Consider the following 27967-nt stretch of genomic DNA (forward strand, 5'->3'; position numbering starts at 1 on the left):
CTGTCCGCTGAAACTGTTTGACGAACAAAGTTGAGCGAACAGTCCCCGCGTGTGTACGCGGCCTTACTCCAAAAACTGGTATTGAGCATTGAGAGAAGAAGCCACACATTGCTGAGTATAAAACATTTTACTCCAAGCACATTCACATGTGTATTATAAAAGTTTTTTTTAACAAACCAACATCTTTGGTGTATAACATGTATGTGTGACAGTATATAGCCTGCTTCTGTTTAAACAGGCATGTTTAAAACCATAACATACACATCCACAACTCAGGAACTTACAAAATTCAACTTTGATAAAATGAAGGTAATTTGAGACATTAGTATGTCAAAACTGTGTTGATTTTGCCTTCATCAGATGAGGTGATGTCACCCCTTTAAAAGCCAAATTTTGAATATGCACACAAATTGGGACTCAAAAATGTGTGTTTTTTCCCTACATCTATTTTTCTAAAGCTACAAAACACACAGTGTTTCGGGGGTGCAACCCCTTCCTCTCATCTACCTTAGTTGTGAGAAAGGGCTTGCACCCAAAAAACACGTACATTGATATCCCATGATGGCTGATAGCACATGTTGACACACCGTGTGCTTCTTCAAAATCTGGCTTTAAAATTACTTTAAAATTTATATAGAAACTTAAAAAAATAACAACAACATTGAGATTTTTTTTGTTAGATTTTGGCTAAAACATAAATGATGTTGGTGAGTCTTTTTTCAACATCATTGATGTTTTCCTTGATCTTCTCAAAATCACGATTGCACACCATTATTTCGCTGATCAAGATTTGTGCACTTGCACTGATGAAGTAAGTTTCTTCTTCCACAACATCCACATCACCAAAAAAAAAAAACCACACCATGTATTATAAATATGCAGGCATACATCTATTACCTGAAGATGTGTTCTCAGACACTGACCTGTTGTGGTCACCATTTCGCCCACTTCCTGAACCTCGAAATGCACATCTTCATGGTGTGTGGGGAGCTCCCCTTCTTCAGGAGGTGTGAGGATTGTGGTGTCCTCAGATGTTCTGATTCTTTTCTCCCCTATGTGAAAACAAAAAAGGTATACTTAGCACACAGATATTTGAGGCAAGAAATAATAATATGGACTATTGTTTGGAAGTGTCATCCAATTGTCTGTTTTGGGCGAGTTCCAAGCTAAAGACATGATTTTTTCCCTTTCTAAAGCTGAAATACGTACCTGTTTTGTTAAAGTTTCACACGTGGAGAGACCCCTAGTGTCCACTGGAGCACCTGCGTGAGACACCATAAAAAGGGTGTTCTGGTGTCCCACACTAGTGCTCCTGCATCCAGATGTGTAAACAGCTGCTGAGTGTCCTCTCCTTACACTGAATCAAGTTTGCATTTCATATAGTTACAAACACATCTAGACACCAATGTACTACTGTAAACTTCTTTTCACACAAATAGGCATGAACAAATAACCTGCATCTGCCATAAACTTTATTTTAGTGGTCAAACGTATTATGTTTAATATGAACGATTACTGTGCCCACAGACCTCAAACTTGCCATTTTAAACTGTACAACAGTAAAGAAATGCACATGGAGCAGCACAAAAGTAATAATAATAATAATAGGAACACACAACAAATATTTACTTTTTAGAAGCAGTTTCCTGATCCTTCTGTACAGATCGTGCTCCTTCAATTTCAGGTCTGACCAGCGTAATCACGAAAGTAATAATAATAGGAATACACAACAAATATTTACTTTTTAGAAGCTGTTTCCTGATCCTTCTGTACTGATCTTGCTCCCTCAATTTCAGGTCTGACCAGCGCATCCTCAATTGCTCTTTGCTTTTTGGGATCTGGGAAACTCCTGTGCAAACTTCTCACAACTTTAGTCATGATCTTGGCCTTTCTCACATTTGGGTTTGGGTAAGTTCCATACTTCCCATCATAGTCTGCCCTCTTCAAGATGTCCACCATCTCTACCATTTCTTCAAAGGACGTATTTGAGGCCTTATATCTCCTCCTGGATTGGGAACTGCCTTGCTCTGGGCTTTCCTCCTTGTTGCTGCTCTCTGCATGCATCTGCTCTGTCTCAGCTATGTGCTCTCCCACTGCGCCAAAAGAGAAGAGGCGGCGAATACACTAGAAATTATATAATCTATTTGATGGTTATGTGCTGTTGTAGTACTTTTTGAACCACAGTTTTTAAATATTATTATTGTTTGCTTATTGTTTTTTGTTTTTTTATAATGTTCACAGATGAGGATATACTACACCATCAGTCCCTGAAGAAGAGGTTTTATCTTTTAATAACCTTCAACCGCGTTGGGCCTTTTTGGTCCTAATATTCATTTAGGATCTATAAGTGTGGTGTTATGTTCCCTATTGTGTCTGTATACATTACTGTAGTTCTTTGTACATCATTCATTAGCAATTGTGCATCTATTTGTTCTTACTGTGTAATAAAAATTCACATTTTGATATAAGTTTGGAGACTACTGCCTTTTAAAAGTCCCACAAGAGGAAAAATTGGTCTATTACTTAATACACTAGAAAGAAGTTTATGGGCGGAGTTTCACGCATGCACAGTGTATCTAAAGCATAACATGCGTGTGTCATACATACGATCTGTGAACGGAGGATGGAGTAGAGTAAGCGCCGTTCATGCAAACAAAGGTACAATTTTAACTTGGGGCATCAGTGGTTAGTGGTCTATACTGCTTATAGATTGAGGCCTATATTGGGACAAGATTAGGAGAGTTTAGCCTGACATTAGGGTTTGTCTTGTGTCTTGCAAAGAAAATGGATACATTTACAGCCCCAGGCTTCCTGACAAATTTCATAGACAGGTACAGGTAGCTGCCATGTCTCTGGAAAGTCAAAAACAGTGACTACTCCAACAAGCTAAAGAGGAAGGCAGCACCGGAGAAAGTGTTGGAATTGGTGAAGCCGGTGACTCCCGCGGCAGACATCATCTATTTGAAAGCCAAAATTGGTGACCTGAGGAGTACATATAATAGGGAGCCCAAAAAAGGTCCAGGATTCCATGAGATCAGGAGCAGCAGCAGATTATGTTTATGTCCCCAGGCTGTGGTACTATGACAGACTGCGTTTTTTGTCAGACCAGAGTGAACCCAGGCCATCGCTCTCAACCCTTTCTTCCACAATTCCTTCCACACTTCCTTCAACATCAGATGAGGCTTGATGTCTAACCTGGGCCCTCCACCCAGGAAGATGTGGAGGAGCCCAGCTTGAGCCAGTTATAGCATTGTTCAACATATTTTTGGACAAAAATTGAATGATGTTAACTAGATGCTATTCTTGATCACTAATTTCTGATTTAACAAAGTGGTTTACATATCAATAGACAATAGTAGCCAAAAATGATTGGGACAAGATTTAAAAATGCTGGGGTCAGAATGATAGTCTTTTCTATTTGTTAACATTCAATTTGCAACAGTCATGAGCTCAAAATTGTGTGTGATTGATGACCAAAAACCTAAAACTATGTACCATTTTCATACACAGGAACGTCTCAGCCAGAAGGAGGCCATGGAAAGCAGCCTGACTGAATCCCAGGTTCCTCCCCTCCACCTTCCAACAAAAGGACCAGGAAGGCGAGGAACCGGGAGGAGCCAGCGACTACTTTAATTCACCAGGCTACTGCGGTACTAACAACAACCCCTGGTGGCCCCAAGTCATATGGCTGTCTGACAGCCAGTAAACTGAAAAGAATGGAGGAGGGCCACGGTCTCATCTGTGAGGAGATAATGCTACAGGCCCTAAACAAGGGGATGAGGGAAAACTCACAATTAAAGCCTTGTGTGTGAGTTGGACTATACTCCTCCACCCCCTCTAGCAATACCACCACCACAGCCACCCAACCCACCACAGCAGCCTGGAAGGAAGCGTGGAATGAAGTGTTGAGTGTGATGGCCTGGGTTTGGTGTGGTCTGGCGACACCACAGCCTCGGGACATATATGTCATCTGCTGCTGCTCCCAATCTCTCAGAGTCCTGGACCGGATTGTGCTCCCTATTAAATGGACTCTTCAGGTTAACAATTTTGCCTGTCAAATAATTGATGTCTGCCCTGGGGTACAAAGGCTTAATTAATCTCAACTATTTCTCCAGTGTTGCCTTACTCTTTATTTTTGTTAAGACCCCTATTAAATTTCAATTTTTTTTTGACAAATACTTGGCTATTGTTTTACTTCAAAAAGGACATTTTTTTATGAGTAGGCAGGTACATTTCAAAAATACAATGTCAAATTAACAAGGGTCACCAACATAGTTGTATCTCTTTGAGGTTAAAAAATACAAGATAATAATGGTGTTGTGGTAACTTGACACACAACCACAAAAAATATTAGGGAGATCACTATATATTAAAAAAAAAAAGATTATTCTGGAAATCTAGAGAAAAAAAAAATATATTCTGGAGATCTTGAGAAAAAAAGGAGATCACTAGAACAAATAAAAATAAAAATAAAATTATATTCTGGAGATCTTGAGAAAAAAAACAACAAAAACAAAGATTATTCAGCAGATCACGAGAAATAATAAAAAAACAGTTTGTCAGAACTCTGTGTGAATATCAGCAGCAAAGCAACTTCATTATTCTAGCATTCTAAAGAAGAAGAGAATGTGCTGCATTGAAACATTTAAAAATTTGCAGCATGACGAATGCTATCTCCATTACGAACACTAGTTTTACAAGACAAAGCGCTTCTGGCTTGTACTTGATTCAGAGGATGCATGGACTTTGGTGCGAGAACTTGTGTACACACAATCAGACTTTCTGACAACAAAGTTTTGTTGGTGGAAAATTTGAGAACCTGCTCTCAAACATTTGTGGGCAGAAATTTCGACAGCAAATGTTCGATGGAGCATACACACGGTCAGACTTTCCGACAACAAGCTCACATCGAACATTCCCTGTCGGAAAATCTGATTGTGTGTATGCGGCATTAGAGTCTGCAAAAGACTTGAGACTGGAGCAGAGGTTCACCTTCCAGCAGGACAACTACCCTAAACTTACAGCTAGAGCTATAATGGAATCTTTTAGATCAAAGCACGTTCAAGTGTTAAAATGGCCTAGTCAAAGTCCAGACCTAAGCCCAATTGAAAATCTGTGGCAAGACTTGAAAATTGCTGTTCACAGACGCTGTTGATCCAATCTGACAGAGCTTGAGCTATTTTGCAAAAAAATGGGCAAAAATGTCGCTCTCTAGATGTGCAAAGCTGGTAGAGATATATCCAAGAAGACTTGCAGCTGTAATTGCAGCAAAAGGTGGTTCTACAAAGTACTGACTTGGGGGGCTGAAAACAAATGCATGTCAAACTTTTCACATATTTATTTGTAAAACATTTTGAAAAACATTTATAATTTTCTTTCCACTTCACAATTATGTGCCATTTTGTGTTGGTCTATCACATAAAATCCCAATAAAATACATTTACTTTCTTGATTGTAACATGACAAAATGTGGAAAATGTTAAGGGGTATGAATACTTTTTCAAAGCACTGTAGTTCAAGGGATCATTTTCCTGATTACTACGGAACGCAGAGAGCACAGTTGCTTTCCAAAAAAGAACCCTGGGCTCCAAAGTAGAGTTGGCTCTGTACCATCTGGGTGATCTCTGGTCACTTGGCCAAATACAAATGACCAGGCTTTTTGGGGCAGCTAAGCCTTATAGGACAAGAAACTCCAACCCACTAATACAATTTGCCTAAAAGGAAAGTATATTTCCCTATTTTATACTATTCTAATTGTCAATGGGATAGGATTGTCTCCCCATAACTGCTTTCATTATTAAAAGTCAGATCCACATTGGCAGAGATTCATAATACAAATAAATTGAAAAAGTCAAACCAAATGAAGTTAAAATCCCAAAGGATAGATAGCATAGTTATGATGTAAGATAAAGACAAAAACAAAGAAATAAACAGAAGGCTTGCCAGGCATCACCAAGCTTGGTGATCTTTCTCTTTGCTTCATGATTATCAGTAGAGAACAAAAAAATTAACAACACATCTTCAATTTCTATTGTTTGTTTCAAGTAGTCCTTGAAATCATTTAGATGACATTGGTGACATGAAATAGAAATAAGTAGAAAATTAAATGATAACACACAACAATTACAGGACACTTGTTAATTGCAAAATTCTATAGTAGTTGTAATCATGGTATGAATGTTTTCTCTTTCATTACCATTATAACCGAAAAAATGTTAAGTAATTGGAGATGTATAGAAGAAAATGCAAATGAACCAATGTAAGAGGAATATGCAACAAGAATATATATTAATTTCTAAAAAGATTCATTGTTCCTATAATTGAACAAGTCTAATGGATTTTCTTTTCAATTTAAATGGACATAATAGACCTGTAAGTTCTATGTAGTCACCGCTTTTTTATTGCTTATCAGATACACTCTTAAGCTTAGGTTCTAACATGTCAGATATTAATTCACTATAGGATAGCAGCAACTGTAAGTCCGAATTTACATTTAGCGGAGTAGGCAGGCAGCAAAATGAAAGTCGATATGTTTTCTCTGTAAGGTTGGCATTAAAGTTTTTTCTAATGTTAGTAATGGAAAACAGCAACTATTGATATAAAATTGTATACCAACAAGATGTTCCTCTAGAAGATAAAGTAAAGTTTAGAGAGGTGAAACATGTGCTGACTAAGGCCGCGTACACACGCGGGGACTGTCTGCCGAAACTAAGTTCGTCAAACAGTCCGCTCAAACTTTTGAATGAACGAACACGCCCACACAAGGCACTTTTTGAGCGGACAAATACGGCAAACTTTGTTCGTCGTACTAAGTCCGCGCAACGTTTGAAATGAACGGACTCGCCCACACACGAGGCAACAGTCTGCTCATTTTGAGCGCGTGTGTAGGTAGGCGGGGCCCGCGACGGAGACGTCGCGGGCTCCGCCGCCTGGAATGTACTTAAAGGAGAACCCCAACGCCGAAAAAAATCGGCGTGGGGGTCCCCCCAAAGTCCACAACAGACCCTTGTCCGAGCACGCTACCCGGCCGGCCAGGAAAGGGGGGCGAGCGAGCGCGCCCCCCCTCCCGAGCCGTACCAGGCCGCGTGCCCTCAACATGGGGGGTGCCTTGGGGGTCCGGGGGTCTTCCGTCTTCGGGGGTCTTCTCGCCGGACTCCTCCGCTATCTTCTTGTAGCTCTTTTGCTAGCGGAGGAGTCCGGCTTTCTTCCTCCCCGCCGCCGGCCTCTTCTCCCGACTTCGGGGGTCTTGTCCCCCTCTTTGGTTCTTCTGCCGGGCCACCGCGCCTTCTTATAGCTCTTTTGCAGGCGGTGGCCCGGTCTTCTGTCGCCGCCGCCTTCCGTTCTTCTGCCGGGCCACCGCGCCTTCTTATAGCTCTTTTAGAGGCGGTGGCCCGGTCTTCTGTCGCCGCTGTCGCCTTCCGGTCGCCTTCCATTCTTCTTCTTGTTCTTCTTCTTCTTCTTCTCCAGGAGATGTTGACACGTCGCTCTCTCCGGCCGGAATGCCAGAGCCGCGCTGCGCGGCCACTTATATAGTGACAATGGGGCGGTGTCACATGGTATATGTCACATGGGTTGGTCACATGGGTTGATGTCACATGGGGACTATGACATCGTAAGGGGGCGGGGTCACCATGTGACCAACCCATGTGACATATACCATGTGACACCGCCCCATTGTCACTATATAAGTGGCCGCACAGCGCGGCTCTGGCATTCCGGCCGGAGAGAGCGACGTGTCAACATCTCCTGGAGAAGAAGAAGAAGAAGAACAAGAAGAAGAACGGAAGGCGACCGGAAGGCGACAGCGGCGACAGAAGACCGGGCCACCGCCTCTAAAAGAGCTATAAGAAGGCGCGGTGGCCCGGCAGAAGAACCGAAGAGGGGGACAAGACCCCCGAAGTCGGGAGAAGAGGCCGGCGGCGGGGAGGAAGAAAGCCGGACTCCTCCGCTAGCAAAAGAGCTTCAAGAAGATAGCGGAGGAGTCCGGCGAGAAGACCCCCGAAGACGGAAGACCCCCGGAGCTGTGCAATAAAATATTTTATCTCGTGTGTTGTGTTTTTTTTTGGGTACTTTTATTTTACAGGTGAATGGGTAGGGGTACATTGTACCCCATACTCATTCACATAGGGTGGGGGGCCGGTATCCGGGAGCCCCTTATTAAAGGGGGCTCCCGGATTCCGATAAACCCCCCGCCCGCAGACCCCGACAACCAACGACCAGGGTTGTCGGGAAGAGGCCCTTGTCCTCATCAACATGGGGACAAGGTGCTTTGGGGTGGGGGGGCCGCGCGGCCCCCCCTTCCCCAAGGCACCCCCCATGTTGAGGGCACGCGGCCTGGTACGGCTCGGGAGGGGGGGCGCGCTCGCTCGCCCCCCTTTCCTGGCCGGCCGGGTAGCGTGCTCGGACAAGGGTCTGTTGTGGACCTTGGGGGGACCCCCACGCCGATTTTTTTCGGCGTTGGGGTTCCCCTTTAAGTCCATACCAGGCGGCGGGGCCCGCGACGTCTCCTTCGCGGGCCCCGCCTACCTGGAGACGCGCTCAAAATGAGCAGACTTTCCTCCGAGCGGGAACAGTTTGCTCATTTCGAAAGTGGCCTACACACGGGCGGACTGTCCGCTCAAACCAAGTTTCAGCGGACAGTTTTTCGGAATTTCCGAAAAACTTTGTTCGTCAAACTGTCCGCTGAAACTGTCCGCTGAAGCCCCACACACGAGCGGACTGTCCGCTGAAACACTGTTCAGCGGACAAAGTTGAGTGAACAGTCCGCCCGTGTGTACGCGGCCTAAGGTTCCATAATTATCAACATTGGCGCACCTCTCATATTAGAACCCAAGCTGTTATTTTAAGTGTTGTATGGAGAGGGTAATTTGATTCTGGTAGGCAGGTAAGTGACAGATTGTAACTCAACACTTAACATCATTATAGTGATGGGTTAATAGGAAGGACTGCAGCAGTTTCTCTTTCTTTTCGTTTTCATGGCAGGGTCTCTTCAAGGTGCAGGAGCTGTTTTTGAAGACCCTATTGAAAAACTGGGACTAGCTTCTTATAATTAATCTAGGCATGGCTATTTTTCTCTTATAGAAATGTTAATAAACAAGTTGCTCACAGGTATGATGTGTGATGTGTGCATCTACTCACAGTAACCCTTATTGTCCCTGCCCAAATTCCAGTGTCAAAGCTTGTCTGATTCCTTTTGGCCAGAAAGGCCTCCTATCATTGTGATGGTCAGGCTGTTCTGAATGGGACAAAGCCTTGGCACTTTTTGGTAGTCTTCAAGCTTTTCTACCTTCTACTGCCTCCCCCACAATTCTATTGGCCAGTGAGGCAGCCCATCATAGTGAGGCCAGCGCAAGAAAACTTTGACAAGTGGACAGTGGAGCAGAAATTTAATTATGCCAATGGTTTAATCTCTTAGCCCTTGTACACACGGTCGGACATTCCAGCGGAAAATGTCCAATTGGACTGTGTTGTCAGATAATCCGTCCGTGTGTGGGCTCCATCGGACTGTTTCCATCTGAATATCCGACCGACAACGTTTTAGAGCTGGGCTATAAAATTTTCCGACAACATGATCCAATCGGACTTTGTCCGATCGCTTGTAGAGAATTCCGATCAAAGTGCCACGCATGCTCATATCAAATTCCTAGACCAAAGCTATTGGCTACTAGCCTGAACGTAGTCCCGTTGTAATAAAATAAAGTTAACACATTCTGAACGATCAGAATTTCCGACAACTTTGTCCGACCGTGTGTATGCAATACTAGTTTCGGACAAAATCCGACGGATTTGGTTGTCGGAATGTTTGACCGCGTGTACAAGGGCTAAGTCTTTTTTATTTTTTTGCTTTCTGTATCCAATAGGGGAATTTACTTTTTTCAACCTGTTCCAGAGGCACAAAAGGATGTAAAAGTAAGTCTCCCCAAAATCCTCTCTGTGACAGTTGGGGTAGGTTTGACTTTGACAATGGTTACTAGAATAAAAAAAAAAGGAATGAATTCATCCAGTAAGAGCATACTGTAGCAATAACAATCTAACCTGAGGTCTAAGTGTGTGTCCCTCCTTTATCCAGAATACAGAACGTTGTAACTAATAGAGGCTTTTATCCATACAAATTGGTAACGCTGTGCTACTGGATATAACTAATAATAACTAAGATTAGTACTGCCCTGGTTCACATTTTACCCAGAGCAGACAGCCTACAGTAGTTAGCAATGAAAATATATATACCAAATTAATTCTGAAATATCTACAATAATAACATACTCAATGTACACACGCATGCACACACCATCAATATACTGACTGTAGCTTTTGTGTTCATTCTCAATTAAGAAAGTAAAACCCCTTATTTTTCTTGAGGTATAACTTCCATTAACTGCACGAGCATGAATGCTTACATAACCTCATACAAAGCCACTGAGTCTGACATACTTCCAGGCATCTGCGATTATCAGGAGTTTTTTTTGTCTTTTTAGGAGATTTTAGCTTGAGGTCTAAAGAGCTAAATCCACTAACATGGAATGAATTAGTTTATTGTGTTACATAAAGGCAAACACAAAGTAATTAAATGTACTGCTGAAATACATCATCTAAAAGGATAAAAACTAAGACCACAGAGTGGGGACTAAAAATCTGCTCATGAAAAACAACGCTGATAGATGTGTTTTTCCTTCATTTTCTTAATTCCCTCAGTCTATATTGTCATTTAGATTTAGCTTTGTGAAAAATTTGATGGAGCAGGAAAGTTGTAACAATGATATATAAAATGAATTGTCTATCCTTTCTGTGCAGGCTGAGAAAGTATACTTAAGATTAGAGATGAGGGTATCTATTCACTATAACGCAGTACACTGTTGGACTGGAATGTCTTTTTTGAATAGGTGAAATAACATTCTGTGGCTTACATGAGTGTCTCCATCAAATGGTGAATCTTGAAGATAAGGATCCAGGACTGGCCAACTCTACTGCAATGTAACTTTAATACTTAAATAGAACACCCTTGGGGCTCATTCATAATTGTGTTGGGGGATGGTAAAAATTCATGGCCGAGCCATGTTTTTAGCACCCCCCAACCACTCCTCCTTATGCTGTAAAGACAGCAGAGGGGGGGGGGGGGGATACATATGTTGCTGTCATGATTCTTTGCATTGTGGTGAGACAAAGGTTATCCCTGCTTTTGTGTTCCGTGGGCAGTACCACCTGCTGAACATGACCCATTCAACAGAATGGAAGAGTCCTGCAACCGCTCCTCAACCAATGCATGCAGCTGCGGAACTCTAGTGAAAGGTTTAAGAGGTTAAAACAGGTGGTAAGGAGGCGATATAGTGCCTCCTTACTGCCTGTCAAATGCTCTCTGTAGAGCAATCTTCTTTTTGATCAATGCTAGTGTAAACTAACCCTTATAAAAAAGAAAAGTGTATACTTACCTTACAGTAAGACCCCTTTCACACCAGGGCGTTTTGCAGGCGCTATAGCTTTAGAAATAGCGCCTGCAATCCACCCTAAAAAGCTGGACCATTGTCTGTAGTGTGGCTTTCACACTACAGCAGTGCGCTGGCAGGACATCAGGGAAAAGTCCTGCCAGCAGCTTCTTTGGAGCGGTGAAGGAACAGTGTGTTTACTGTTCCTCCACCGCTGCTCCCCATTGAAATCAATGGGGCAGCACTGTAATACCGCTGGCAAAATGCCGCTATTGCGGCATATTACTGGCGGTTTTAACCCTTTCTCAGCCGCTAGCGGGGGATAAAAGCGCCCCGCTATCGCTATCGCACCGCTCCAGAGAAGCTGCTGGCAGGACTTTTTCTGACGTCCTGCCAGCGCACCGCTGTAGTGTGAAAGCCCTCAGGGCTTTCACACTGCACACAATGGTGCAGCTTCTTTAGGGCGGATTGCAGGCGCTATTTCTAACGCTATAGCGCCTGCAAAACGCCCTGGTGTGAAAGGGGTCTAAGTGAGGCATCCCCACAAGGCGACATTCTCGTAACTATAGATAATGCAAAGCCCTGGGAGGAATTTGCAAGATCTCGTGCTTATGTGATAGGAAAGGAAAGTTACCATCAAAGAAGTATTGTATGCACAATTTTTAGTTATCCTGACACAAGCATGACAGCATACGCACATGGGATGCAGCGAGCAAAAAATAAATAGGGGAGGGTAATGAAGTATTTTAATCAACATAATATTAGAATAATAGTGCAAATGGTATTATTTGTGCTGTGGCATGTAAATTAAAATATAAAAGTGAGATTGCAGACACAAAAGTCAGTATAACAAAAACTTCAAGATTATGCCGCGTACACACGGGCGGACTGTATGGCCTACTTAGTCCGTCGAAACACATTTCAGCGGACAGTCCGCTCATGTGTGGGCTTCAGCGGACTTTTTCAGCGTGCAGTCTGGCGTACTAAGTATTTCCGAATTTTCGAAATTCTGTCCGTCATACTTTGGTTTCAGCGGACAATCCGCTCGTCAGTAGGCTAGTTCGACGGACTAAGAATGGCGCATGCTCAGAAAGGATTTACACGGCGGAAGGTTGCATTGCTGTGTATTGGACTTCCTATTTCTAGTCCCGTCGTACGTGCTGTATTCGTCATCGCGCAAGCTTTCGACGGACTGTTTGTTCATCCGTGTGTGGTCAAGTCCGTTCATTCGAAAGTATGACGGACTGTCCGTCGGATTGTATGACAGACTAAGTAGGCCATACAGTCCGCCCGTGTGTACGCGGCTTTAGATTAGTTTAGAACTGAAGCAAAACTCCCTTGTTGTCAGTGTTGCTTGATCAACTTCATAATAGGCTAAAAAAGGTTTGTAACAGGAAATAAATGAACCATACATGGACCTAGTTACTGTCCTGCAGAATAATTCTGGACCTCAGAATTTTGCCCAATTTGTCTGATAGTGTGGGCTCTGCGATCAATTGATGGATTAATCACCATATCAGACTACCTTGACCAGCGACAATGCAATTTTCCTAGTGGACAGTGAGGCTGGGTTCACACTAGAGTAAGAAGCTGCTCACAACAGGGGTCCGGTGCTTCTCCATTTACCGGTTCAGGTCCAATTTTTGGCTGAATTTGGACCTGAAATGGACCAAAAGATGCACAGGACTCCTGTGCAATTCGCATCGGAGCTGCTCCGGAGATGTGTGGACCAATCTCCTGTTATGCTAATTGGAAGTGGGGGAACCCTCATCCAAATCTCAATAATGTGAACGCAGCCTGAAAGTCCTCTTTTGACACAGCTAAGTGGCGGCTGGTGCTCAAAATATTTGGGGGGGGGGGGGCGCAAACAAACTGAAAAATTCTGAAAAAAACCCCATCAATTGCAGCCTCATTGTGCCCATGAAACGCAGCTACTGTATCATCAAACGCAGCCATTGGGTCATCAAACACAGCCACTGTACCATCAAATGCAACCACAATGCAACCACTGTGCCTGTCAATTGCTGCCCCTGTGCCCATCAAACGCAGCCACTGTGGCCATCAAACGCAGCCACTGTGCCAATCAAACGCAGCCACTGTGCCATCAAATGCCACCGCTGTGCCCATCAAATGTTGCCACTGTGTCAATCAAACACAGCCACTGTGCCCATGCAATGCATGAATCTATCTATTGATGATAGAGGGGGTGGCTGGAGAGAGGGGGTGGTGCCCGTGCGCCCTTATGGACACACTGCCACTGACCAGGCTTAAGAACCCATTGTCTAACCTTCTGAAAGAAGGGCCCCCTCCATGTATTTATTTATTATCTCCCCACATCCAATGCTTGTGGTGACTCAGACATTTCAGTTTGGACATGCTGGAAGAACGATGTCCTGACTCAGATGGAAAGATTTGCAGACCTTTGGATGGTGCAGAAGAAAATATTTTAGAGCTACCCTGTTTGGAAAATAGTAGCAATAAGGTAGTTTACAACCTGATGCTTTAATATCTGAGATCCTTCTCCCTGACAAGATTGCCATAAGAAATACTACTTTTAATGTTACTGGCCATATAGAGGAAATCAAATTTAGAAGAAATGGATGATGAGACACCATGTCCAATACTATTTGTAGATCTCAAGAGGAATCAACTATTTTCCTGTAAGGTGGATTATTGCAGAGACCTTTGGGAATTGGTTTGTCAGGATATGCAATGACCACTGGATCCCATAGAGTGAGGACATGCCTAAGACTCAACTAACACTTAATGCCATTTTAAGGCCTACTTGCAGAAAATTCATAATCTTTACAGCAGGGAACAGAGTATTGAATCTTTTTAAATTCAGCAGATTTCTCCATGCTTTAGTAAACATGAACTTTATAGTAGGTGCCCTGACTTTAACAGGGTTTCAGGCACTGAAGGTGAGAACCCCAGATGAGTCTTCTCCTCTTGGTCTCCCAGCAACTAGATGTAATTGTCTGGATTTAGATGAAGTATTTCGCCCTACTTTTCAAGATCTGGAATCTCAAGAAGGAGAATAGGAGGTTCCAGGACCAGACTGCCCTTAAGGATTCCAAAGCCTGCAAGGCCACGTGGAAATGATTGCCCTTATCATACCTGCATGACTGTGGACCCTGCTGAGGAGCCTGAAGATTACTGGGACTGCTGTATACACTGTATATAGGCTAAGATGCAGACATCCACTAGATGGACATTCATAGGCATTCATAGGCATTCATAGGCGTTACTGTCAGGTTGAGATCCTGATAACATTGTTTGTTGCAGATTCACTGAATTGCTTGTTGGTTCAGAGACTTTCCCTTGATGCCCAAGGCTTTGCATCTTACAGTGACTGACAGGAAGTTCCGAGAAGCCAGAATGCAAAGAGTGATGAGATGAGACAGGTTCTACTGTTGTCAAAACTGAATGGGATATACCACCAATATATGTAAACAACCTTGTTTCCTTCCTGACAGTGAAGATAGGATATTACAATTATTATCTATTCACAGCATAACTAGGCTACCTAGAGATACTGTTTATAAATTTCACAGTCTCCAGTGATCCCTTCAGACTGCATGGACTGCAGCAGACAACTTTTCTACCACTTTGAGAACATGGGATGCAAACAGATGGAATAGAGCTATAACCTGTCCCAAGTGAGATACTAATACTGTCGCCTTCTCTGAGGGAAACGATGCAGTATTCTCCTGAGTGTCCAGGACTGCTTCCATGAATATTATTACTGTAATGAGATTGGTTGACCTTTCCCAGCTGATGATCTATCCAAATCCAGTCAGAATTGGAATGCCACCAGCAAGATGTTGTTAAAATAATGAATAACATGTAACCCTTATTCATGCAAGATGGCAACTACTGGAAGTTATGTTCTAAAGTGTCCTGAGTATATGTAAACATCAAAAATTGGCAAATGAATTGAAAATGAACCTCTCAACTGGCCTAGAGAAGGTATTTGCAGAAGCGTGGATGTATGGAAATGGATAAGCTTATATATCTATCAGATCTAGAGACAACATTTAGCTGCCCGATTTGACATATTGAGCGATTGACTGCAGTGACTCCATATACAATGTTTGGATCTTAATTCTTTCATCTGCTTCATGCCTTTAGATCCAGTCTGGGACCCAAGTTTGTTTCTTTCTCTTGACTAAAAACAATTGAGAATAGAAACCTTGAAATCTGTCTGGACAAGAACTGGACATATGGCTCTCTGTTGTAACAACATTTGGTAACATGTGCTTAGAGCCTAGAGCTTTGATTGCCCCAAAGACTCTTGGTAGGAAAAAAAGTGGATTGGAGGGGGGATGAAAAATCCTAACAATTTTCCTTATTGCACTATAACAGGACCCATGGATCCTGAAAATGCTCTTCCAAAATTTGCAAAACACCCTCTGGGCAAATTTAGGTGCAGATATAGATTTAGGCAAAATGAAGAAAAGATTATTATGGATTCCTCTTGTCTTATTTATAGCCCTTCTAGGTCTATAATGTCTCCAAATATTTCATTTTTCACCTTTTACCTGCCTGGTAGGCAACGGTGAGTAAAATAATGGATTAATCCCTCTTTAGATAGCAATGACTCCACCCAGGGACTGAAGATCGCAAAGTTCTGCTTCCACCTTTATTCAAAGATATCTATAGCATATCTATAGCCTTGGCAGCTACTGAGGTGAGCTCCAACACAGGCCACAAAAACACTCCCTAGTATAGACCTTTGTTTTCATTCCCATTCTGCTGTTTCAAGGCATCTGCAAGGATATTGCATCAACCTTTGTCAGGATGACACATCTGACTAGCCTAAAAATCTCCTTGGCCAACAGCTCCTGAGACAAAGGTGGACTTTAAGCAAATGTAGTTGTTAGCTTAGGCTTAGTACCTGATAATTACTGCATCTGCCATTCAGATTGGCAGAGCATCTTGCCAGGAAAGCTAGCTACCATAAGCCCAGGATGACAAAACTGGCCAGTCTGATGAAGACCCCTTGGCCTACTGCTTGCAAGGCAGAGGTAGCCTTTGAACTGATGTCGCTGTTTGATTAGGCTTAGCATCTGACCATTGTTAACTAAAGATCTTCTCAGTCAGTTTGACCAGAGTCAAAGCATCTGCCATCTTTGCCTCTTCATCCACTACTACCTCAAACATGCAAACTTGGCACAGAATATTGTCAGGAAAGCCAGCTAACCGCAAGACCTGCACCATCTAAAAGTTGGATGATCGTTGTAGTGTGAGGTTTCTTTTAGCCCACCTCTTGTGGCGGTGCCTTAAATGCATAGCAGTTTCTTCAGGGCTAAAGAGGACTTATCATTATGGAGGGAATGAGTTGCAACTCTTCCTCTTGAGGAGTGGCACTGGTCTTTAGGGCTGAAGACATGTACAATCCATTATGCCCATGATGTGCACTCTTTTTTAGGTTAGTATGTACCTACCTGACCCTGACCTCAATGAACATGGCTGGTCTCTAGGTAATCTTGTAGTTACTGGCTCACAGATGAGTTGAAGGACTGTAGGCATTATAAATACCTGTCAGTACTGGCTAGGCTATAAGTAGTAATACAGTACAAGTGTCAATCCACACATTTGTCTGTGAAAAATTAATGTAGAGCAGCAAAGAATTAAAGCCCCATTCAGAAGTGTGAAAAGGGCTGTCTGCAAACAGCTGCAGAGACCCATGGTGTCCCCCTGCAACAGTAGCAAACAAACCCTCCTACAAGTGTGAGTGACGACCAAGACACATCAGACAGAAGCAATTACAGGTTGATGCTTGGCAGTCAAGTACAGAAGGTAATGTTAGCTAAGCAGTCAGCTTAGCTAAGCAGCAGCACTGAATTTCATCCCATTAAGCATTCGACATTCGAACTGACATATTAAAGAACTGCAGTCATTAACATGCAGTCAATAGCACTGAAGAGTTAACGTACCACAGGTAAAGCACTGAAGGGTTAATAGAACAGCAGACAATTGGCACTGGCAGGTTAACCTACAATAGGCAAAGGCACGCAAGGATTAATACACAGCAGACCAAGCCCTGCAACGTTAATACAGAACAGGAAAGGCCCAGTTCTGCAACACACAACAGACACCTGCACAATCAGTTCATGCATTAGCAGTACATTAGACACAAGCCAGAACTTGTGAGGTATTGACAAAACAGACAGAACTGTGGGCAACATGTCAGCAACAGATTGTTTAAAAAAAAAAGTTAATAAGGAAATCTTCAACAGTCAAATTGTCTACTTATTGACATAATAATTGACATAATTGGATATACGCATTAACAATGAGTGTAAATTATTACTAGAAGGAGTGGTGGCAAATACACCACCACTCTGATCTCCTGATATGAAACAATAGCCCATCAGACAAAAATACCAACCTGACAATAGCCCTTTAACCCAAAGCAGTTGAATTGTTAGTAAATACCATTTAGTTAATTCACAGATGACAGCAATCATGATTGTAAACATAATACTCCTTTTTAGTAAATTTATCTTGCACATTTTTTATGTTTACTATAACAAATACGAACAACACTATTACACAAACAAATGTTTAGCCCTATGTATAAGGAACAATCCACATTAAATGTTAATATAGTGTATGCTTACTCCTGCATAAACACCAGGAAATATAGGTAATTGACCTTTCAAGAAGGATATGTGTTCTGTTAGGAGACATGAATTAATAATAACAGTTATGTGTGCTGCTGATTTCTGTGTTGTAATGTTTTCCCCAGATAATTCATAAATTCTTGATCTTTTTAAACTACCTTGTACTTCCATATTTCTCTGGCTAGAATATGGATGGGCACTCTTGCATACAGCATGGGATTTAAAGGAACTTAGAGTACAGATCATTCGAACATCACATTTATATACATCTTTATATTCCACATGATCAGCTTGCATCAGACTATTGGATCTGCACAAATATTTTAGGACTGCTACCTTGCCTTAGTACTTGTGTCATCTAGGTGTCATTCATCCCATGAGTCCAGGTTACTTTAATCTTCAAGACTATATACTTTGTGGTAGTGATTAAGGATGAGCGGAACACCCCCCAGTTCAGTTCGTACCAGAACTTGCGAACATGCAAACAATTTGGACAAACACACAAACACCGTTGTCTATGGGACACAAACATGAAAAATCAAAAATGCTCATTTTAAAGGCTTATATGCCAATTATTGTAATAAAAAGTGTTTGGGGACCCAGGTCCTGCCCCAGGGGACATGTATCAATGCAACATTTAGTTTTAAAAACAGATGTTTTTTTCGGGAGAAGTGATTTTAATAATGCTTAAAGTGAAACAATAAAAATTTAATTTTCCTTTAAATATCGTGCCTGGGGAGTGTCTATAGCAGTGATGGCGAACCTTGGCACCCCAGATGTTTTGGAACTACATTTCCCATGATGCTCCACTACACTGCAGAGTGCCAGAGCATCATGGGAAATGTAGTGCCAAAACATCTGGGGTGCCAAGGTTCGCCATCACTGGTCTATAGTATGCCTGTAAAGTGTTGCAGTTTTCCCGTGTTTAGAACAGTACAACAGCAAAATTACATTTCTAAAGGAAAAAAGTCATCTAAAACTGATAGCGGCTGTAATTAATTGTCGGGTCTCGGCAATATAGATAAAATTTATAAAAAAAATGGCATGGGTTCCCGCCCCCAGTCTGTTACCAGGCCCTTTGGGTCTGGTATGAATATTAAAAAACCAAACCGAACCAAAAATTAAAAAAAAAAAATTGCGTGGGGGTCCCTCCAAAATCTATACCAGGCCCTTCAGGTCTAGGCGGGACTTTTTTTTTTAATAAAGGACTTTTCCCAAAGTGTCTTTTTTACTATTTTTGACACTTTTTTTGTAAAATGGTAGAGGTACAATGTACCCTTTACCAATTCATATAGGGGGGAGGCGGGGATCTGGGGGTCCCCTTGTTAAAGGGGGCTTCCAGATTCCAATACGCCCCCCACCCGCAGACCCCCAACACCACCGGGCCAGAGGTTGTGGGGATGAGCCCCTTGTCCCCTTCCTCATGTTGAGGGTATGTGGCCTGGTATGGTTCAGGAGGGGAAGACGTTCTCTTGTCTCCCCCAACTTTTTCTGTGGCCTGGCAGGGTCTGGTGTGGATTTTGGGAACCCCTATGCTTATTTATTCTTTTTTAAATTTTTGGTTTGGAGTTCCCCTTAATATTCATACCAGACCCAAAAGGCCTGGTAATGGACTGGGGGGAACCCACAATCTTTTTTTCAATGAGTTTTATCTATATTGCAGAGACCCACAATTCATTACAACCTTTTTAAAATACTTTAAATTACTTTTTTTTCCTTTAGAAATTTCATTTTGCTGTGGTAATGTTCTAAACACGGGTAAAACTGTGATACTTTACAGGCATACTATAGGCACCCCCCAGGCACGATATTTAAAGGAATATTTCATTTTTATTGTTTCACTTTATGCATTATTAAAATCACTGCTCCTGAAAAAACGGCCGTTTTTAAAACTTGTTTTGCATTGATACATGTCCCCTGGGGCAGGACCCAGGTCCCCAAATACTTTTTATGACAATAACTTGCATATAAGCCTTTAACCAGTTCCCGACTGGCGCACAACGATGTACGTAGGCAGAATGGCACGACAGGCATATTGGCGTACAGGTACGTCCATTTCTATATGCCACCCTGCCATCGCGTACGCGCCGGCGGCGGCACGCCCGCATGCCGGTCAGGACCCCCGTGAGTCCGGTCGCGGGTCCTGCGGACTCGATCACTGTGGGGATACCCACGATCATCTCACGGGGAGGCTGAATGGGGAGATGCCGTTGTAAACAGCATCTCCCCGTTCTGCCTAGCAACAAGTGACACTGATCTCTAGTCCATGTGATTGGAGCAGAGATCAGTGTTCACTAACAAAAAGCCCAGCCCCCCACAGTTAGTAACACGCCCCTAGGAACACTTAACCCCTACTCTGCCACCCCCTGGTTAACCCCTTCACTGCCAGTGTCATTAACACAGGAATCAGTGCATTTGTATAGCACTGATTGCTGTATAAATGACAATGGTCCCAAAAATGTGTCAAAAATGTCCGATGTGTCCGCCATAACGTCGAAGTCACAATAAAAATCGCTGATCGCCGCCATTACTAGTAAAAAAAAATATTAATAAAAATGCCATAAAACTATCCCCTATTTTGTAAACGCTATAACTTTTGCACAAACCAATCAATAAACCCTTATTGCAATTTTTTTTACCAAAAATATGTAGAAGAATACGCATCAGCCTAAACTGAGGGAAAAAAACGTTTTTTTTATATATTTTTGGGGGATATTTATTATAACAAAAAGTAAAAAATAATGCGTTTTTTTCAAAATTGTCGCTCTATTTTTGTTTATAGCGCAAAAAATAAAATCCGCAAGGGTGATCAAATACCACCAAAAGAAAGCTCTATTTGTGGGAAAAAAAGGACGTCAATTTTGTTTGGGAGCCACGTCGCACGACCGCGCAATTGTCACTTAAATCGACGCAGTGCCGAATCGCAAAAAGTCTGGTCTTAAGCCAGCAAAATGGTCCGGTCTGAAAGTGGTTAAAATTAGCACTTTTGGTTTTTCATGTTAGTGTCCCATAGACTTTAACGGGGTTCCGCGGCTTTCAAATTTGCTGCGAACTCTGCATAATGTTCATTGTTTACAGAGCATCCGAACAACCAAAGTTCGGCCCGAACTTATGCTTGGGCCGAACCGTTCACCCATCCCTAGTAGTGATAATGTCATCTCCTGCATAACCCTATTGGTTTGTAAGGTCACTCTTCGTAGTGATAGCCCACTAGGTACATGTGGAAAGAGGGAGGAGGTAAACTCATTGATCAACACTCATAGGAAGAGTTACACCTTGTAGTTTACAGCATCGTGGGATTTGGAACTCCCAGGCTACAGAAGAGAACATCTAAATGTTGCAGTACTGTGCCTGTTCAGCACTCTTTTGGTTTGTGTAGAAAAGCATTTCCTGCAATCAACCTGGATGGCAGGTCAGCACATTCCCATTTAATTCAATCTTGTAGTGCGGATAACAGTTCTGAAGCTACATTTGACCTGCTTTGCCACACATTTCTTTTGACATAGCAGCTATAATTGCATTTTCATTGCAGTTAAAGGAATTCAAATGCAGCCTTTTGCTGTGTTTTGATTGTTACTGCATGCTTTTGAGAAATGCTTTGTGTGAATGAAAAAGGCAGTGATTGACAATAATGCCTATGTGCTATAACCGAGCCCTTAGGGTAATAAGTTTACTCCAACAGACATTTAGGTTCTTGTACCAATTTACTCTATCATCTCTATCATCCCTTTTATTCCAAAAAACTTGTTCCGTATGCACATACATGAGTCACACAATTAATACACAATTAATGATACACAATTAATTTAGTTTTTTTTAACTACATAACAATATGATGGAAAGAGTACTGACATATAATAACCCACAGCAACCAATCAGCTTACAATGGTGAAAATTGATATTGGTGTGCTTACTTTGCAATAATGCAAAATGTTGCAGTTTGTAGTATATTATTAAATAAATCCACACCTATAACTGTTTAGTGGTTAAGTAAAACTTGCACCAATTTTCTTTGTCTTTCTAGACCTTCTGTTCTGTAATTCTTGTGTGTAGATTTCTCTTCTCGTCTTGTTTCTAATAATGCTTTTGACCCATTTTCAGTGTACTTGGAATAAAAGGGAGGGTGTGCACCCACAGTAAGTAATTAAGACTGCAGGAATCAGGCTGCTCACTTCCCATTGCAGTGGAAAAGACTAATGCAATTGCTCATGTGTAAAATGCAGAAATTAATGACCCTATACAATTCCGATTAAATCATTAATTAAAATAAAATTGAGTGTGTGTGTTCACACACACACACATACACACACACATGAACACTAAATGAAAACTAAAATAACCCATGGTATATGTGTATGTATATGTACCTACATGCTATATTTTTCTATATTTACACTTCAGGTCATGCTTTTACAGCAACGTAGGCATTATTTCAATAACTTATATTAAGATAATCTTATCTTTGTGAAGGATATTTTGTTATATCTCTCTTCAAAGAAAATGATATATTACAATACATGGACAGGCAATTAATTTTCTATTGCACACCAAACCTAATAATGTTATAACGAGTTCATGCAAGCTGAGCACTCAACAGCACTGCCGCTTCTGTTTCTCTGAGCAGAATACGTCAATAACCTCCCAACCTAAGATTCGACTGCTGAGCTAAAGAATTGGCTGGTTAGAGCAGCCTTATATTTTCCTTCTTTCTTCCTTGCCCAGTGTTGAGTATATTTAGAGAATCTATGCATTTCCCCTGCTGTTCCTTTACTTAGCACAGAGCAGAGAAATGTAACACCTGGTTTTATTTCTCAACATGTGAAGTATAAATATAATTATGTGGTGTCTTGTAGGCCTAGGCAATGCAATTACAGTGTTCCAACCATTCAACGGTATGCATGTTACAAGCTTCTATTTTCCCTTTAGCGCTAAGCAAAGATTTGTGCTCTAGTAAGGTCAAGTATATTTAGTGCTGCCTGGCAGCACTGGACTGTGGGGTTGTATGTGATCGCTTAAATTACGCTATCTTCAGAATGGATCAAAATGAATAAAATTCAAAATTCACAAACAGCACCTGAAATGCACATGGAAACATGGAAAGATGGTATCATTCTGCAAAAAATATTTTTATGTACCCGTGTTATCTATCTATCTATCTATCTATCTATCTATCTATCTATCTATCTATCTATCTATCTATATATATCTAACTATCCAGCCCCTCTCCTTTCCTATTAAAAACTGACCACACTAAACAGGAAAACACACAGTCAGTTCTCTAGCTGTGCTGGGAACTCAGTGTGCTCTCCTCCAGTGATCAGACTTGTCCTTACACGCCCCCCCTCCCCCCCCCACCACACACACACACACACACACACACACACACACACACACAGCCTCTGACTGGAAAGACCAGTGTGCTGCTGCTCCTGCTCCCCCAGCTCGTATACAGCTGAGAACAGAGGGAATGTGATCACTTATAAAAAAGGGGAAAAAGGTATTTATTATGTTTTTTATATGCATGCACAAATAGTTTGCCTTTCATTTATTTTTATTTTTAACTGAATAGGTTGCTTTACAAGGTGATCATTTACAATCACTTTAATTTGTGATACCAAAAATTATATCAAAATAAAATATAAAAAGTAGAGTGCTATTTTTGCTATCTATCTATCTATCTATCTATCTATCTATCTATCTATCTATCTATCTATCTATCTATCTATCTATCTATCTATCTATCTATCTATCTATCTATCTATCTATCTATCTATCTATCTATCTATCTATCTATCTATCTATCTATCTATCTATCTATCTATCTATCTATCTATCTATCTATCTATCTATCTATCTATCTATCTATCTATCTATCTATCTATCTATCTATCTATCTATCTATCTATCTATCTATCTATCCAGTCCCTCTCCTTTCCTATTAAAAACTGACCACACTAAACAGGAAAACACACAGTCAGTTCTCTAGCTGTGCTGAGAACTCAGCGTGCTCTCCTCCAATGATCAGACTTGTCCTTACACCCCCCCTCCCCCCAAACACACACACAGTCTCTCACTGGAAAGATCGGTGTGCTGCTGCTCCTGCTCCCCCAGCTCGTATACAGCTGAGAACAGAGGGAATGTGATCACTTCTAAAAAAGGGGAAAAGGGTATTTATTATGTTTTTTATGTGTATATACAAATAGTTTGCCTTTCATTTCTTTTTTTTTTTTTTTAACTGAATGGGTTGCTTTACAAGGTGATCATTTACAGTCACTTTGATTTGTGATACCAAAAATGATATCAAAATAAAATACAAAAAGTAGAGTGCTATTTTTTTAGGATTGTGCTGTATATACATATAACAGTAAAGTGCAAGTTTGCACTTTCAATATGTTTTTATTTATAATGCAAGGTAAGACAACAAGATAATATCGCAAAAAGTACAGTCAGTGAACAACAAAATTCTAGAGAATGTGACTACCAACCTAAGCATCAGCCAGGTCCTCCGACAGTAAGATTGGGAGTGCAGCCTCTCAAAGCCATAAGTTAAATATAAACTGTACGTAACCAAAATATTGATGGACTGCACATTACTGAGCAACCTAGAAGAGTATGGTGCTTCGTCAATCAGATTTGAAAGTATACCCCACACTCTGCTAGGCCCATTTACACCTCACCCAGGGAGCTATTTATGTCCACATTGTCAGGGGTAATAACAGTGCAGAAAACAGAGCAGGGTGAAGGGGGAGGAGAAAAAAAAGAAAAAAGCGGGGAGGGGGGAATTCCCCTACGCCTCCCTGCCGCGTGTATCGACCTCATGAAGTTACGCCTGACCTTTTCCAAATTATAAAAAATGTTTTGTTAGACAGTAAATATAGAGAAGAAAAAGAAAAGACAGAAAGGAAAGAAAAGAGGAGAAAGAAAAAGAGAAAGAGAGAAAAAAAAAAAAAAAAAAAGAGGGAAAAGGGAAAGGGAGGGTCAACCAGCGGCAGATCACAAGAGGGAGACATATGTGATCCACGGATCCCATATCATATCAAATTTCTTGGAATTATTACGGAGGGTCCAGGTGAGTCTATCATTAACCATGATCCAGTTAAGCTTAAGTTTCACAGAGTCAAGAGGAACCATCGACTGCTTCCAATATCTAGCTATAGTTATCCTAGCAGCCAAAATTATATATATTATCAGTTTTGAGGATTTCTTGGGAACCCCATCAGGGAGTTTTTGAAAAAGCGCAACTTCCGGGGCTCTACGAATATTGACCCCAGTAACCGTGTATATGAGGTTAAATATATGAATCCAAAATCTAGTTATTGTTGGGCATTGCCACCAAATGTGGTACATCATACCCACCTGACCACATCGTCTAAAGCACATGTGGGATGCAGATGGATGCATCTTAGCTATCCTGGTTGGTACTAAATACCATCGCAGTAGGGTTTTATAATTTGCCTCAATCAGTGTTGTATTAATAGATACTTTAGATAAAGCATAAGCTATGTCTTGCCAGTCGGACAGGTCAAAAGTAATATTCAAGTCCCGTTCCCAATGGGTCATATAGGGGAGTTTAGTAATTGGATCCGTAATAGCGGCATAAATAGTAGATATACGTCCCCGTAATAGGTCCTTTGATTGGCAAGATAACTCAAAATTCGTAAGTGTAAACGGTCTATCCAGCAAACCGAGTTTAGAACGTATAAAGGAGATAATTTGATTATACCGAAACAGTTCACTAGAGGGCATCTGCATTGTCTCTATAAAGTACTGTAATGAGTGAGGTCGGTTCCCTCCTAGATAGTCACCTATCCGTAGGAGGCCTTTATTGAGCCACCATTGAAATGCCTGTGGAGTCAGGCCAGGGGGGAATTCTGAATTACAGAACACCGGGGCCAATGGAGTATGCGAAGATACGTAAAGTGCAAGTTTGAATTAATAATAATAAAATTAATGTTAAACTTAAAGAAAGTCCTTGTGAAAGTCCATATATAAATCAATCCATATACAAAAAGTTTGTATAAAAAAAAATGCTACATGCAAAATGTAGTCCAGTATTAAGTGTTATTACTCTTAGGTGTATTATGAACATGCTAGCTTCATGTGCAAACCACAAATGTCTCCTAATGTGTTCTCCAGCACCTCCACTCAGATGTAATAAAGCCTAAAGGCCTCTTACCCGATACTGAGGAGCATCAAGTCATAAACGGTTAGGAGTGCTTAACACAAATATGCCTTCAGTGATATCCAGAGCTGTTATCCCCATTCCCAGTAACAGCAATTAGCAATATCTTGGAGTATATATGAATACACATGCTGAATTCAAATAGTGTCCTGTAATTTGCACCCAGGATCCCAGCACTGCAAGACTTCAATATTAACCACTGTTACTTCTCAATTCCTTTCTGAATAGCCCAATTTATTGTAATTATGCTGTATACCTGCAGAACTAGACCCTGCGTGCATCTGTAAGCAGACCAGACAGTAGGTTTTGACCATGACTAGGCTGTGAGGGGCAGAGCAGGACACGTTGGGGGCATGGCTTGGTAGGGATCCAGGCTGAGGTTGCCACAAATATTTTGATCAGAGGGAGCATTCAGATGGTGAAGGGAGAATTTATTTTCAAAACCAGACAGATGATACGCCTAACTCCTAACTACACAATGGGGGTTATTTACGAAAGGAAAAGCCACTTTGCACTACAAGTGCAAAGTGCACTTGAAATTGCCCTGAAAGTGCACTTGGAAGTGCAGTTGCTCAAATTCTTAGGGGTAGATCTGAAATGAGGGGAATCATGTGCAAGCTAAAATGCTGTTTTTTTTTAATTTTCCTTGCATGTCCCCTCGGATCTACAGAGACTGCACTTCTAAGTGCACTTTCAGTGCAATTTCAAGTGCACTCTGCACTTGTAGTGCAAAGTGGATTTGCCTTTAGTAAATAACCCCCAATATATCTTCTTGGATCAACAATGCAGTTTCATATATCACCCCTCCACCTCATGGACCCTTTTATTTCCCCCCAGCTTGGGCTCCAATGGCAAGCCAAAGTTTGAAAACATTATGTCCCACCGCCAATCCCACCTTTTCTATTAAAGGCCCTATATACATTATACTTTTTAAATTATTTTTAGGCTGTAGTGCTTAACCAATCAAGCCAAAGGACCAAGCCCCTTTTTGCGATTCGGCACTGCGTCGTTTTAACTGACAATTGTGCGGTCATGCGACGTGGCTCCCAAACAAAGTTGGCGTTCTTTTTTTCCCACAAATAGAGCTTTCTTTTGGTGGTATTTGATCACCTCTGTGGTTTTTGCTCTATAAACAAAAATAGAGCGACAATTTTGAAAAAAATTCAATATTTTTTATTTTTTGTTATAATAAATATCTCCCAAAAAAATATAAAAAAAACATTTTTTTTCCTCAGTTTAGGCCGGTATGTATTCTTCTACATATTTTTGAAGAAGATCTATAAAAGGGAAGAGACGATTGGTGACAACCACACAGGGAAGCACGGGGAGAGGTTTGTTTACACAGACCTCTCCTCGTTCTTCAGCTCTGCGACTCGATCGCGGGACACCAGCGGCGACCGGGTCCGCTGGTCCCGCGGCCATGGTCACAGAGCACAGGACCGCCGGCGGCATGCTCCTGACCCATTTTGCTGACGTAAATCGGCGTGAGACGGTCCTTAAGTGGTTAATATATGGAGATGTAGGCCCCCATTAATAATTTATTACTCCTAAAAAAAACCTGGATAATCATTTCCATTTAAATGTGTGATAAAAAATAACTCAGGTCCTTTCATTTTTTTAAGCTGATTTTGAGGTCATAGTCAAGCACCACTAAGAACCCTTTTACACTGAAGCGCCGCTAAAACAGCGCTAAAGTGTAGGTTGTTTTGCAGTGCTTTAGTGGCATTTTAGCAGAT

Source organism: Lithobates pipiens, unplaced genomic scaffold, assembly GCF_037356315.1.
Source record: "Lithobates pipiens isolate NorthernLeopardFrog02 unplaced genomic scaffold, aLitPip1_a1.2 Scaffold_19, whole genome shotgun sequence".
Lineage (NCBI taxonomy): Eukaryota > Metazoa > Chordata > Amphibia > Anura > Ranidae > Lithobates > Lithobates pipiens.